Raw genomic sequence first — 16308 nt, 5'->3', positions numbered from 1 at the left:
TATTCTGATTTTGCATTTGACTGGTTTTATTAATTTTGGGGTAGTACTTAATCTTTATTGTGCAAGTGAGATGAATAAATGCTCACATTTAGTCTGGAACTATAATCTGTTCACACTCAATGAACAATTGAGTTGTTAGTCAAATAAATGTGAAAAAGTAACTCAGATATTTTGTTGTCAATTTTAAAAGTAATGCATTACTTTACTAGTTACTTGAAAAAGTAATCTGATTACGTAACTCAATTTACTTGTAATGCGTTATCCCCCCCCCCCCACACACACACACACACACACTGTGTGTGTGTATATATAAATAAAATAAACACCCATTTTTGACCTTCATGCACATTTTGAACAACTGTGTTCATTAGCATCTATGTAGAACCCACTGCACGCACATCCTCTCAGTGCATGTCCTCAAGAACAGTCCCTTTAATAGAGCCACACACTCGGATTTAGGCATACATGGCACTAATTAAGATCTTAATCTGAGAGGATGTGGAGGGCAAGTTTCATGAGGACAACACACATACACAACGTTTGAAGAAGTGCACAAAGAAAGTGGAAGAAAACATTCAAGATGGAGAAAAGTAAATACACAAGCATGTCATTATGGATCCCTTAAGTCTAGAAGGGACCATTTTCTTTTATGTGCCATTGAATGATTTACCAGAAAAAATGTATTAGCACCAATGGATCTGGGGTGGCTGTTTATTTCGTCATCTAAATGTCTTCGGGTAAGAAAATGGACTTGATGTTAGTGTCTGGGATTTTGGGTAAATTCTGATTTTTCAGTGGATATCAAAATTACTTCCATCCACCTTTATAATAAGAAAGATCATGGCTTTGTTAAAGCCAGTGACAGGTAATCTAGTTGAGCTGTTAACTCTTTATATAGTGCAGATTTGCATATTATTTGTATTACTGCACTTATAAACAATTATAACATCAATTACAATTATAAAGACTTTTATTTAAAACAATAAAAAAAAAAAAAAATTATATATATATATATATATATATATATATATATATATATATATATATATATATATATATATATATATATATTTATCTTATGAAAGATACATGGCGTGAGAAAATCAAGATTTAGGTAAAAACTAATGAAATGTGTCTATTATAATTGAGGAGCATATCAGTGTGTAAAGAATGACCTCAGAAAAAGTCATGGAGAGAAAATCAAATGTCATGTGTGTTTTTTAAAAGCATATTATTGGTTGCCAAGAATGCAATATGTCGTTCTTATGGAAAGGAAAAGTATGTTGCTATATGTCGACTCCATACCTACATTAAAGGGTAAATCCACTCAAAAAATGTAATTCTGTCATAATTTACTCACCCCATCATGTTTTTCCAAACCTGTAAGACTTTTGTTCATCTTCGGAACACAAAGATATTTTTTACCAAATCTGAACGGTTTCTGTACTTTAAATTGCTCCGATTTTATTAAAATATCTGAATTTGTGTTCCTAAGATGAACAAAAGTCTACGTTTGGAACGACATGAGGGTGAGTAAAAGGATCATGTTTTTGGGTGAACTATCCCTTTAAAGAGTATTTTTTAGCTGCAGGCATTTCTGAAAAAGACAGAGGTAAGAGAGACACGTGTGAGGCCCGCACATGCTCATGTTTCAACACCTACAATCTATAGGTTTTCAGGAAGCAGCTCTATTGTTTACAGTAATGTGACATTTGATGCAATGTGGCGTTCATGTGACAGTCTTTGCTGTTGGGTGTAATAAGTGTATACGTACAATGTCAATGTTGTATTGATGGGCGGACAATGTTTCATTGATTGTTTTTGCAGTGACCTTCAGCTCTGTGTGCGGACTGTGTCGGCTGCAGGCCTGAACGAGTGAAAACACAAGAGACATCCTTTTTTAATACTTCAAAGTGATCCTTGTTACATTAAAAGTACATCGGAGACATACAAATGAGACTTGAATTGTGGCTTGCACACTACAGATAATTTGTTCTTGGAAGATTTAGATGATAAATACCTGAGTTTATGTTGAAATCTTTGTCTTTTGATTGCAGACTTGTTAACTTTGGAAAATCTGAGCATACTATAAGACACATGAGTATTAGCGTGTGCTTGTCTCTCCCGCTTTAAATGCTCAAGTTTGGATTGATTCTGAAACGGGATGGATTTTGATTTGCTGTCAACGTGAACACTGCTATTCATTAATATTGAGAGCAATTTTTAGAATATCTTTATTGTTATCTTTAGTGACCATCTTTGGTGTGAACGGGCCTTTAAAGTGAGATTTTACCCCAAAATATAGATTCACATGTTATTATTTACTCACCCTCATGTTCAAAACCTGTTGTCTTTTTTTTTTTTTGTCACAGAAAGTTATCAGATCGCTTTAGAAGACTTGTAGACCATGCATCTCATTGCTGTATAGAAGAAAGTTGAGAATCTTTTCTATGGGAGTCCAAACAAAAAGGAACTTGTCATGTGTTTCTTTTGTCTTGATAACCAACACAGTTGGTGATGTAATGCAGTGCAAAACAAGAAAAATAATCACAATGGATTGAGCTTGAGCCAGAAAAAAGAAAGAAAAAAGTGAATAATAATAATAATAATTCACAATTTCCTTTTCAGTTAATGACGGCGAGGCAAAGGGGGAAATCAGAAAGAGTACAACATGTTATGAGAACATTTTGTGGCCACTCTGAGAAAGGGAAGAGAGAGAAAAACGGAAAAAACAGTGACGTCAGAGCAATAAACAATGCGACACTGGTGTCTAATCACAGTATGTCTACGGGATAATTTAGTGCAACCGTGTCATCAAAATAAGCACCAATGATGGTTTTATTATATTCTGGTTTAATATCACTTCAGCTACATTTATAGGATTTGTAACATATGATGTCAGTCATCTCGTTATCTGTCCCTCAGTTTTAAACGCAGAATTGGGAACCTTGTATTTTTGTCAAAGAATTGACAATCATTATTATGGATTATTTTTCTTTTTTTTATGTGTGTGTGTGTATGTTTTATTCTGTCATTAATTACTCAATTACTGACTCATATTTTATATATATATATATATATATATATATATATATATATAAAAAAAAACTCGAAAATAAAATAAAAATAGTCAAGCAGAGCACGCTGTTCATGCAAACTGACTGCACAAGCGGTTCTGTTTAAAGGGGGGGTGAAACACTCAGTTTCAGTCAGTGTCATGTCAATCTTGAGTACCTATAGTGTAGCATTTCATCCTGCATATCTCCGAAAAGTCTTTATTTTTTTAATAATTATATAAGAAAGATGCGCTGTTCCGAGTCTTTCCGAAAAAAGCCGAGCGGGTGGGGGCGTGTCGTGTGAGCGGAGCTAAATAATGACGTGTGCAGCAGCGCGCTGTGTGTTGAGTCGAGCGTCATCCCTAACAGCGGGAAAAAAACTTTATTCAAAATAAAAATATGGCTTTTAATCAGATACAGCCATACATCTATGATCCGGAATCAGACCCAGAGGCTGCAGTTGAACAGGAGCAGCAGCAAAAACGACTAGAGCAGGACGTCTGTATGTGGTACAAGTTATACACTAACTATATAATATGTTTAGCGGCTTGTGTTATTTACATATTTATACTTGAATTATATCGTCGTATTTTTGTCTTTGAAGGTGTACATGTGGGAAGTGCAGTTGTGCACGTGTGTTTGTGTGTTTACGCGTGGTTTGTGTAGACAGTAAGCGGACTAAAAAAAACACAGACATTTGAAGCAGTCTCACTCACCCTTCTAACGTTGGGACTGCTCCATCCTTCAGCATTAGGCGATTGGGAAAATCCTGTGTCGAGCTGGGCCTTGTTTATGAAACAGTCGGCACCGAAATGCAGCGAACAGATATAAACATTCGCGCAACTCAGTTGCTGATCCGGAAAAGCAAATTACATCCACTGTTGCCTTAACGCGGGGTTTTTGGCGAATCTGTGCAGGACTGTCTTGGTCTGGCAACCAAAAACCCACTTTTTTGGTGACATTGTTATGTGCTATGTGTAATTGTCACCTGTCCAGCATCCTACAAGCCAGCGTTTTGATGGGCATAGCCTGTTGCTTTCGCTCTCTCCCTCGCTCTCTCTCACGCGCTTCCGGTAGAATTGTCCGTAAGGCCCATACAAGGAAATTCCGCCCCCACTAACGTCAATGGGGACGCATGATCTCAAAAAACTTGCCGAAACTTATGACTAACCGGAAGTAGTATTTTTGACAAAGAAATACTCCCATCAAACGTCCACCTTAACTTTTGAAACTTTGTCTATGTTTAGTATGGGATTTCTAAGTCTTTAACAGTGTAAAAAGATCAGTATGCATGAAACAGCATTTCACCCCCCCTTTAAAATGCTCCGCGCTCCATCACTGCATGTGCTGTGAGCTTAATCTGTGTTTTTTCACTAATGGTCTGAAAGTCCGAACTATAAAGAAAATGCTTTCACACAAGAAACAAACCAAACCTATGTTCAGTTTGATCCGGACCGAGACTACCTCTTTTCGTCTGACCAAATTTGTTTGGTCTGGACTTTGTCTGAGGGAGGTTTCACACCTGTAATTTTGGTTCGTACCAAACTGAAAAGTCAGAAAATCCGGACCAAACAAGGTAGTTGTGAAAGCACCCTAAATATTATCTGGGTGAAAGAACTTTCTTTGTACGTCTTGGGGAATTTGAGTCTTCTACTGCATCTCTTGTATGTGGAGTCCCTCAGGGTTCTATTCTTGGACCGATTTTATTCTCTTTATATATTACCTTTAGGGTCCATTTTTAGGACATATGGCATCTCGTTTCACTGTTATGCAATGCAGATGATTTACAACTCTATCTCCCTTTAAAACATAACGATGCAAACTCTGTAGCAGCTTTGTTGAGATGTCTTAAAGATATTAAAGCCTGGATGGCCTCTAACTTCTTAAAGTTTAATGAAGAAAAAATTTAAATTTTATTTCGACCTGGTGGTATGGTTAATAGCCTTGATGTAGACCTGGGTGACCTAAAGTCATTTGAGAAGCCTGTTGTAAAAAAACTTGGGGGTTTTAATGGACAGTGACTTTAAACTAGAAAAACAGATTAATTTGTTAATTAAATCATGTTTTTATCAGTTAAGGCAGTTATCTAAAGTCAAGTCTATTATATCTTTTACTGATTTTGAGAGGGTCATCCATGCTTTTATATCATCCTGCCTTGATTATTGTAACAGTCTCTATGTAGGCATTGATGAGGCATCTCTAAAACATTTGCAGAGGGTACAAAATGCGGCTGCACATTTATTACCAGGGACACGTAAACAAGAACACATTACACCGATATTGGCTTCCCTTCATTGGTTAACCGTTCAGTTTAGAATTGATTTCAAGATTTTACTTTTTAAATCATTGAATAACATTGCTCCTAAATATCTCTCAGAGCTATTAAAGCCACATGCTCCATCAAGAGCACTTAGGTTTGCTAGGCTACTGCTTCTAGTATGCCCTAATGCAAGACTAAAGAGCAGAGGTGACCGTAACGGCCCCTAAACTCTGGAATAATTTGCCTTTGTAGGCTACATTAGGCAGGCACCTTCACTGGCTGTTTTTAAATCACATTTAAAAACATATCTGTTTAGTGCAACATACAATACAATATTAGAGTTACCTGTTAGGAGTTTCTTTTAAGTGTGTGTTACTAATTATTATTGTATTGTTTTATTTTATTGTTTGTACAGCACTTTGGTGAACATCTGTTGTTTTAAAAAGCTTTGATTTGATTTTTTTTCCCAAATACCCTAGTATTCTTAAGGGGTTCGGCTGACAAAAAAAGTTTGAAAACACCTTGGATAAGGCATTGCAATGGAATAAATGTAACTAAATAATTAGCATTTAAAAATTACAGCAAAACATTGCAGGTGTTAAGTGGTGTGGTAGCCAATCTTACATTGTCTGTGTAAAGTCCTATTTAATCTTTCATATTAAAAAAGAAATACAATTAAATTCACAGTTTGGTTGTTCATGAAAGTGACAACTGACTCATCACAACCGTATTTTCGGCAATGCCTTTTGTGAAGAAACCCTACTGAAGTGAACAAGTCGTGTCATTAGTTAGTTTGCTCTGTGCTAAACATGCTTATCCACCGTGTGTTGCGTGTTTTATGTGTGGATAACTCACAGAAACCGAGGTATGAGCTGTTCCTTATCTGAAGGTTTTAGGTCCAGTCGTCCACCAGGGCAGCTCCCGCCTCGCTGCCCTCTCCAGTCACGTATATCAATTGTTGTAGTATTTTATTTTTTTACGCTTTCGCGGCGCGCCGCGCGCCTCCATTTTACCCTTATTTCATTTTCACAGTGTGATGACGCGTTTTAACGGACATCGTAAATTCGGCAGTTATATACAAAACATTTTTTTACAATGTATGTAGGCTACATTTGTAACTATAACTTGTATTATATTAGGCTACATTCGCATGAAAAAAAAAAAAAAAAAAACGTTAACACTGCTGGAGGGTGTGGGTCTTTTTGAAAGTTGTGAACACACATGTGGAGTTTTTCGTTTGGTATTTGAGCAAATGGGAACACAAAAATATATTTAATTAATGTATAGTTTCTCATTCACCATTATAGATGTTAACAGAGCTATGATGACTTCCGCTTCTGAGAAACTTGGAAATGTGAAAAGGGTCAATTGAACTTATGTTTCACATTTGATAAGAATTTCCTGTTATGTTTTAAGTGAATGTAAACCATTGAGAGAGAAAAAGCGCATAGCCTTGCATCAGGTCTTAAAGTGACAGCAGCATAACATACCTGCTACACAGGGCCGTGCATAGGGGGGTGGCCAGGTGGCTAGAGCCACTGCCCCTTTGCCCTCATTGGCTCAGGTGCCCCTCTTGCCCCTTCCCTCCCTCACCCTCAGAGGATTCCCATAAAAGTGTAATAAAAGCGTTCGGTTCTGCTAAAAATCCTCTAATTCTGCTAATCTGTTCCGTGTTTTCCCGCTCGCTCCGCAGCATCACTCAAAGTCTGCGGCTGTGTCTGATCTCTGTGGAGACGGCAGTTCCAGAATGTCGTACCATTAACGGGTATATTACAAACTACAATCCACATTACAGACAGTAGTTGATCCACGGAATTAGTAGTTTGTTTGTTTCAACAGTAAAAACTTGGATTCAAAGCTCCAGCATGCAACTTAACTCATGTAAAAAAGATTTCCGATTATAATCAATTTTACGAGTTACTAGTATCTATAACATACGTCATATGTATGATATTTTATTTAGACCATATTAATCGTATACAATAAAAAAAAAAGGTAATAAAGGCTATTATAAATATAAATGAGTTTTATCAGGGTAGCCTACAATGGGGCTAAAGCACACCCTAAGACCCCTAACCATGTCATGTCAACAAATGGAAGTCAGTCAGCTGTTTATTATCATGTTAAATATGCCTTTACCCCACATACCATAGTTTACATATTCTGTTATTAAAAAACGGTTTTGTATGATTTACATAAATCATAAACAAGACCTTTGTCTCAAAATATATTCAATAATTTTAGTGATTCTCATTTGCTACTTAAAACTCCAATAAAAAAAAATTTAATAGAAAAGAGATAAAATTAGCCCAGAATCAACTTTTTGGAAGAATAATTAGAACAACATAAATTTAATTAGCACTAACCACTAACAATTGTACACTGTAAACCCTAATGTTGTCTTTACTTAAACAAATCAAGTAAACTTGACTAAATTATACAAGTTTAGTCTAAAAACTCAGACATATAAGTTAGTATAACTTATTAACCAACAAAATACATAAACTTAAGATTTCAAGTTGTATGAACTCAAAATCATAAGTAATTAAAATAGCTCACTCTGGTCTTGCTTTGATGTGATTGGCCATGCCAGGAGTTCTGTCTAGCAACAAGAGAATTAATTCACTGATTGGAGGACATTTCCTAAAGGCGGTCCTTTTCGCCTCATCTGTTGCTTGTTGCTGATTCAAATTAAGATGGAGACTTTTTCATTGTGTGTAATCTTAAATTCGGTAAGTAAAAATTTGTAAGTTACTAAACATAACAATAATACGTGAACTAACTTATAACCAAATTGACTTTATTTCTGTTTTAATGAAAATAATAGTTTTGTTGGAAGTCACCATGATGGAGATAAGTGTTTGCTTTAGTTGGGCTCTTGACCCTTAATGTACTATTAGTGTTTCTCTGGCTGCTTTGTGTTTTTGAGACACCTATGTTAAGCAACAAAAAGCCAAGAGAAATATCATCAAGCGATGTTGTTTATTCATTGATGATGATAATAACATCATCATATATAGGCAGAATCCCTGATCTTGTGCAGAGTCCAATGCTTTGGATGTCAAAGCAGTTATTAATAGTTTTGAAATATTAATAATACTAGAATCTTCACCATTGTGCTAATATAATTTTTTTTTTAATGTGCACAAAACGTTTAAATCTATGGCATTAATTAGACACATACACACATCACTAATCTGCGTATGAATCTCTACAATGGTGACAAAAAACTTTTTAAAATGGTGAAAAAATCTGATAAACAGATCAACTCTGAACATAAAACAAGCTAAAAAACATCAGAACAAAACAGCAAAAGTAACAGCAAATAGTAAGAATCAAAGAAAATGTGTCACAATTCAGACGCATAATTTATTCATGCCGCAATGCATGTTGGGACCAATAGGGGAGTTTTGATTGGTTGTACCCAGCATACTGTACTGAACTGGTGTAGCCAGTTTGGTGAACTTAACAATTTAAGTACAGTGAATGTGAGCACCAAGTTAAGTGAACTTAAATATACAAGTTTTAGGAGACTCCATTACTCAATTGAATTGAGGGAATCACTTTCCTCAAATCATTTGAGTATTCTCAACTTATTAGGGTTTACAGTGTATTTACAGTATGATTGTAAAGGTGTATTATTCATTCTCTACTCAATCCTCTTATAGTGCCCTCTTATTTTGGTTTGGGCCACTGCCCCTCAAAATCTCTGTGCACGGCCCTGCTGCTGCAGTGATTCTACAATAATTTTATGAAGCGACCACACTGTAAACCCTAATAAGTTCTCTAAAATTCTCTTGTTGTTAGACAGAACTCCTGGCATGGCCAATCACATCAAAGCAAGACCAGAGTGAGCTATTTTAATTACTTATGATTTTGAGTTCATACAACTTGAAATCTTAAGTTTATGTATTTTGTTGGTTAATAAGTTATACTAACTTATATGTCTGAGTTTTTAGACTAAACTTGTATAATTTAGTCAAGTTTACTTGATTTGTTTAAGTAAAGACAACATTAGGGTTTACAGTGCAAAATAGTTTTTGGCACAAAAAAAAACGAAATAGCAACATATAGTGATGGGCCAATTTCAAAAGAAAGTTTCAAACGATTATGAATCAGCATTTTGATTCATGATTTGGACTGCCATAGAATCGCCAAACTGCTGAAATCACGTGACATTAGCGATCCGAATCATGAATCGATTCACCGATTCTTAACGGGTCGAAGCTTTGTTTTGAAATCGGCCCATCACTATATAAGTCGTTATTTAGTTGATGTTTTCTGCACACAAAAACTATTCTTGTCACTTCATAAAATTATTGTAGAATCACTGTAGTGAGATGGGCTTTGTGGGTGCGTTCACACCTGCCTCATTTAGTTCGGTTGAATCGTACTAGATTTCGTTTCCCTCTTTGGTGCGGTTCATTTGGTCAGGTCTGAAAGCAGCAATCGCACTCGGGTGCGCACCAAAAGCAGACCAAACAAGCGTACCGAGACCTCCTTGAAGAGGTGATCTCGATACGCTTTCAAACGAACTCTGGAGCGGTTTGTTTGTGGTGAGAGTGTGATCCGACCTCGTACAAAACCAACTGCAAAAGTACTGATCATTTTTGGACTAAACCAGCTGCCGTAGTTAGCTTGCGCTGACATTGTGTGCATGACATTATTACCTGATAGATCGTTGGAAATATTTTTCCAACGTTGGAAGATGAGCATGTCAGTTAAGAATAATTAATGCATGCCTCCGCTTGAAGTGACGAATGATGTGCTTGCCGTTTGCAGTGCATTAGAACGTTGTTTTCACGTCGCATCCGTGCTTCATTATAGAAATGTATTGTTTGCATACTGCGGTAAATACACACAGTCTAGTAGATTATGGCCAGGGACAAAACTAGCCCGCGCAGTCGTCTTTCCATAGTGTTATAGTTTGCTGGCTTTGCCTCTTCTGTTGGAATTTTCCCACACGTAAATTCTGACCAATCGAAAAGCAGTTTAGGAAATACGCCATGGCCAATGAGTGATGTGGATGTTGTCTCGTGACTGCATTTTGATTCGTTTCAACTGGTTCGGACCAAGGCAATCAGTGTGGTGTAAAAAGGAACCAAAAAAGCTAAAAAATGCAACAATGTATAATTGTTTGCCCTTGGTTCGGACCAAATGAACCGAACTAGAGATGTGAAAGCACGCTGTAACGACGTCTTTAGTGCCTTTATGGGTCTTGAGAGAGGAAATTATATTGGTGTCAATGAAAGCCTGTCCGAGCCATCGGATTTCAACAAAAATATCTTCATTTGTGTTCTGAGTATCCGGAGGTCTTACGGGTGTGGAACGACATTAGGGTAAGTAATTATTGACAGAATTAAACATTTGGGGTGAACTAACCCTTTCAATGATCTATATGGCAGTTCTCACCCATGGCATATCAATGTCAAATTGTGGCCAGTGAAAATGTGTGGCTAGTAACTTTGGAAGAACACTAGTCACAGTCAAGGGGGTAATCTAGCACTCGGAAAGCGTTCCACCCATAGGGGCGGCCATTGCTAACCAAGCCATCACCTGCTGTTAGCATCCCATTGACTCCCATTCATTTTTGAGTCACTTTGACAGTGAATAACTTTACATCTGAGGGGTTTAAAGACTCCATTTGTCCATTGTTTATTTCTTAAGAAACACGACAATGCATTAAAGGCTCCGTTACCTTGTATCTTACACTATCGACCCGCAGAAGCTGTTTTTGTAAAAATAGGCTAACTATTGCGTCATAACCAACGCGACTCTGTCGCACAGTTGAGAAATTACCGTATAGACCTGAGGAGACGCTCGCAGGCAATCTTTTACTGTCTATGAGGCAGTCGGGGGGACGTGGAGACATAAAGTCTGATAAAGTCAAGGGAGAAGAATGGAGAGAAGCCCATAGTGAGCCAAAAGCAACGGGAGAAAATATTTAAACAACGGGATTCAGATTTCACTTTCCACAACTACTAGAAGACTCACAGCTGTCAGACAGGAGGCTCACGTCACATCTACGTCGTCAAGCTCAGTCTGAGTCTGTGCAGTTCGCTCAGCCATCAGGAAGTGAGTGCTCCTATACTGACATCACTTAATGCCGTAGAAGGCAATGGATAGCTCGGTCCATTTCTTTTACTGTCTATGGTCACAGTGGCTGATGAGCAAAACGTTAATGTCAAGCCATGGTGACAATTATAACGTAGCATGACTGTAATAAAAGAGCAAATGAAAAAATCAAGGAAAAAGAAAAAACCTTTAGGCCTACCTTTTCGCACTAACCATGACGTAGTATATTTTTTGACTTCACATGAGCTGGGGGTTGCAAATATGTGATACTGGTTTAGATAGTCATGACATGAAAGATCATTATAAAAATATGACTTTGCGAACTAAACAACCCACAGGTTTTCATACTCCACTCACATTAGAAATTAACTAAATAGTAATTAAAAAATAGTCCTAACTAAAAGCTACATGTGTCTGATTTAAATAATCTAAATCCTTTACAATAAACAACATTTTCTGAGGAATAAGACAACATTGGTTATTGATACAGCCAGGTGTTTAAACTCAGGAAATTCCTTAAAACACATATAGGCTAAATTTCCAACAAGTGGAGACAGCCAAGTTCCAATTTATGTAAGTGTTTTTTTTTGTGTGTGTGTTGTTGTTGCCCCGAAGCTCTAATATCGCAGTCCCTTCTGGATTACCTAAAAATTTTGGCCATTATTTTGGTTTTTGAAGGTAACCATGGAAACAGCACCCTGTAGCAAGGCAACACAATAATGGTTGCTTTTTCACGATGATAAGCCAGTGTAGCTAATGCAACCGCTAGACTAGAACTAATCAAATCATGATCTCTGACGATATTTTATAGAGTTGACTTATTTATACTTATTTATTTTTAAAATCCACCTTCTCACCCTCACTCTATTGTGCTCACTTTGCTGGCACCAGGAAAAGCATCTTCCCCGTAGACATGTAATAATTATACATTAGAATGCATGTTAATGCGTGCGTGTGTGTTCGCACATGCTCCTGGAAATAAATCATTCAAAGCTGAAATTGGAAACAGGGAGATCATGTCACACCTGGTACATAGAGACACAAACGTCTCTCATTCACACAAAGAATGGCCTTATTTCAATTCAACATATACAATTAGAAAAACAGGCCTTTCTGTACCCACAGTTCATATCCATAATGAACATTTACTTAGTTTTAGTCAAGTGTGCAAACTATATTAAGCAACTGTTTCAAGTTACCCATGTTACTCTTCACCTGTCTTCATTTAAAGACTGGCAAATCTGTTAGTCAGTCACTAAAACACTTAAACGTCCTCTAAGCCACACAGCAATAAAGTGCCGGTCGCTAGGAAACCACTGAATATTCTTAGCACAAAAAAGGGAGTGAGAGGTTGAACATCCTCAGTGGCGGGGGAGAGAAAATCACATCTTATCTGGTTGAACCAGGCACCTTATCCAACGGCCATCGCTGTTCTTTGTTCTCCAATCTGGAGTCACGCCAGCCGTTGATAAGACAAAGGCGACCTCCAGACCCGTGCTCTTCATTAGCGTGTCACTTTCCCATATTACACACTTGATTGTTGTGTTTGGCTGTTAATTGAATATGTCAGAACAGGCCAGTTTGGGAACGTAACGGATCCATTGTCAAATAACTGAACTCTTGCCATAGGTTGTCTTGACATAAGTTAGTTGACATGAATACTATTGTGTTGAACAATACAATCTGATGTTCAGTCAACCTCACACTTTCAGAGCAGAAGTTTCTTTAAGATAAAAGTAGAAAAAACGCTGTAAGAGAGAAGTTCTGTTTTCATAGGATATAGTGATATAAGGGTTCGTAAAGATAAAATGAAATTCCAGGATTTTCAAGGACTTTTCAAGCACTACTTTTTTGGTTTTCATAGACTAATCAAACAATATCTTTATTATCTTTCAAACAGAAACAGAAAAAAAACATAAGGGTTTTATTAGTTAAATGTAAAGCTTTTCAATATAACTAATTACAAAGTATTTTACAATCTATAGCTTGCATGTTTACACTAAAAATATAGTTCTTTTTTTGTTTTTTTTTACTCAAATTACAGATGTAAGATATCCAACATACTACAATGTAATATAAATATATACACACACACACACACACCGTTTGTAATGTATACTATTATCCCCTTCATAATTGAAAGAATAAGACAAATATTGTTTTCCTCATTCAAACGGATTCCCTCTCATCAAAATATAATTGACCTGAAAAAAATGCAATATCACACTCATCATCATATGCAAAAGCTGACTGACTTTTTTTAATTCAACAATAATTTCATATATATTCTTTTTTAATCATTCAAGCACTATTGAAGTACCTCTTCATAAATATGGCTGTTTTCGATTCAGATTCAGTTCAAGCATAGCACCCTGCAAATTAGTTTTTTCTGTTGCAAAAGAACAAAAAATGCTTTGGCGAGTGTAAGCAAAAACAAAAGTTTAATAGTGACTAATGTTTGCATACAAGAGATTCGGGTTTGACATTTAGTGGTGGATGATTCCTTTAATTACAGAATAATTACTTCAGTGATTGTGCATTTCAAGCTTAATCCTTATTAGCCTGCAGATCTAAACAGGTCTAGTGTGAATACAGTCATAAAGTCCACACTGACTGACTCGTGTTTCGGGTCTATGAATCTGGTCAAAAGACTTTGCCGTGGATGAGAATAAAATCTTTACTTTACTGGTCTGACTAAACATCATTAAATACTTTTTTTCTTTGTTTGCCATCCAACTTTGATATGATGCTTTGACTTTAAAAGGAATATTAATGGGGTTCAATAACATCTCTAGCAACAACATTAAAGGCATGCTGTTCATTACTACAGAAAGTAATTTCGACTTATTCGAGTAAATTTATAAAAACAGAAAAGATTTGAATGATTGAAGAATTGAATGAAGAAGTAAATACACTATTGAAGTAGATCGATCACAATAAATGTTTAATTTTTGAGAGAAGAAAATGGTTTATATGGAACCTTAAAGGGTTCTGTCAGACTCCTCTTCATATATAGACATTTTCAGGGGTGTTCCACTGTAAAAAAAAAAAAAAAAAAAAAAATATATATATATATATATATATATATATATATATATATATAACTTTGTTGTTTCAACTGTTCGTGCTGCCTTAATTGTTTAGTCAACACAAATATCCAAGTTGACACTACGAACATTTCAAGTTGAACTAAACTTTAGTTGAAACATCTTTTTACAATTTATTTGTGGATAATGGATAATTTGTCATAATTTATTTTCTTTTAAGTCATTTAAATTACTTAAAGCTCATAAACACATACTACACTGTAAAAAAAAATTGGGTTGTTTTTTGTTGGTTTAACTTAAAAAAGTAAGTAACCTGGTTGCCTTAAAATTTTGAGTTTATTGAAATTAAAAATTTGAGTTGATACAATGAAGGAAATTTGTTTAATAAATAGAAACTCAAAATATTTTTGAATCTGAACCACATAAAAAATTTGATAAATCATGAAAATAGCACTATTTGGCATGTTTCACTGCGTCATCAGAAATAAAACACACAATTACCCAATATGCTTAAAAAATCTTTTAATAATATTTTAATAAAGGTTGTCGAATCTCAAAAAATGTTCATTGTATTAACTCAAAATTTCAATTTCAATGAACTCAAAATTAAGGCAACCAGGTAACTTTTTTTCTAAATAATTTTTTACAGTGTAGAAAGAAAACTGTAAAACATGAAATCATTCAATCATTTAAATGTGCAGTTTGTAATTTACTCTGTAAAAAAAAGGCAAATCTTGAACTTTTGCTGTACAATCAACTTGGCTGTTTAAGTTATTTCAACTTAAATTATGTTAAACTGACTTTAAAAAAATGAGTTACATCTTCTATAACTAATTTTAAAAAGTTTAACATTTCTTAACTTATTTTGATAAGTTAAAACAATGTAAAAACAAATGTTGTCATAACTTATTGAACATATTTTTTAAAGTGTATGAGGCTCTATTGACAAAAAAGCTATATAATATACATAACATTTTCAGTGGTGTATAAAGACCTAACTTGGTGAACTGTTATGTTTTTATTACCATAGAATGAGCCATTTCTAACTATATACACCACAGGTCCCCTTACAGTGAAGTCACCATTTTGTGCCGCCATGTTTCTACAGTAGCCCTAAATGGACAAACTGCTCTACAGAGCGCTGGTCACTCTCTGTATGTGTATGTGCTTCTCAAAGAGAGGGGTGAGCAATGGGCGGTTTCGCAACATCACCGCTAGATGCTGCTAAAATTTACACAGTGTACCTTTAAGATGTTTCTCATATAGAAATTTGGTATATTATAAAGAGTCAATAACTCTAGGTTTATATATAGAACTTAGTTCAACCAATGTTTTCTAAAGTCTAGCACTAAAACATTTGTTAGTATGAGAATTGTTAGATAGAACCCAGTCCTTTAATTCATGCCATGACATACAAACACAAACCATCTATTAAACATGGAACCTTTCACTTCAAATGTGCGAGTATTTCACTGAGTGAAAGTAATAACTATGCTTACAGCACTAATTTATACTTACTACATTATACTTAACTTATACTTTTTTTATCTGTTCACTGTAATCACCTATAGACCCTGTAAATGCACTTACAAACTGAATTTATGCTATTGATTATAAGTTAAATGTAACTTTTTTTTTTATAGCATGCGAGACCTGTGAGATATCAAATATTACTATGTCAGCAATAGTCAAATGCCAATGGGCAACGAGATTCAGAAGTGATAAAAGCATTTGCTAACGTTTCTGACAACGCATGGCTTTAATGATGTCACGACTTTTGAATTAAGCCAACATGCAGAGTGGGGGAGTGTCAAAAGACCAAAAAGATGTTTGATCAACAGAAGAATAAAGTCCTACAACAGTAATGAAT

Source organism: Pseudorasbora parva, chromosome 3 (assembly GCF_024679245.1).
Source record: "Pseudorasbora parva isolate DD20220531a chromosome 3, ASM2467924v1, whole genome shotgun sequence".
NCBI classification, from domain to species: domain Eukaryota; kingdom Metazoa; phylum Chordata; class Actinopteri; order Cypriniformes; family Gobionidae; genus Pseudorasbora; species Pseudorasbora parva.
The sequence above is the reverse complement of the archived record's forward strand: the minus strand, read 5'-3'. Positions refer to the sequence as shown.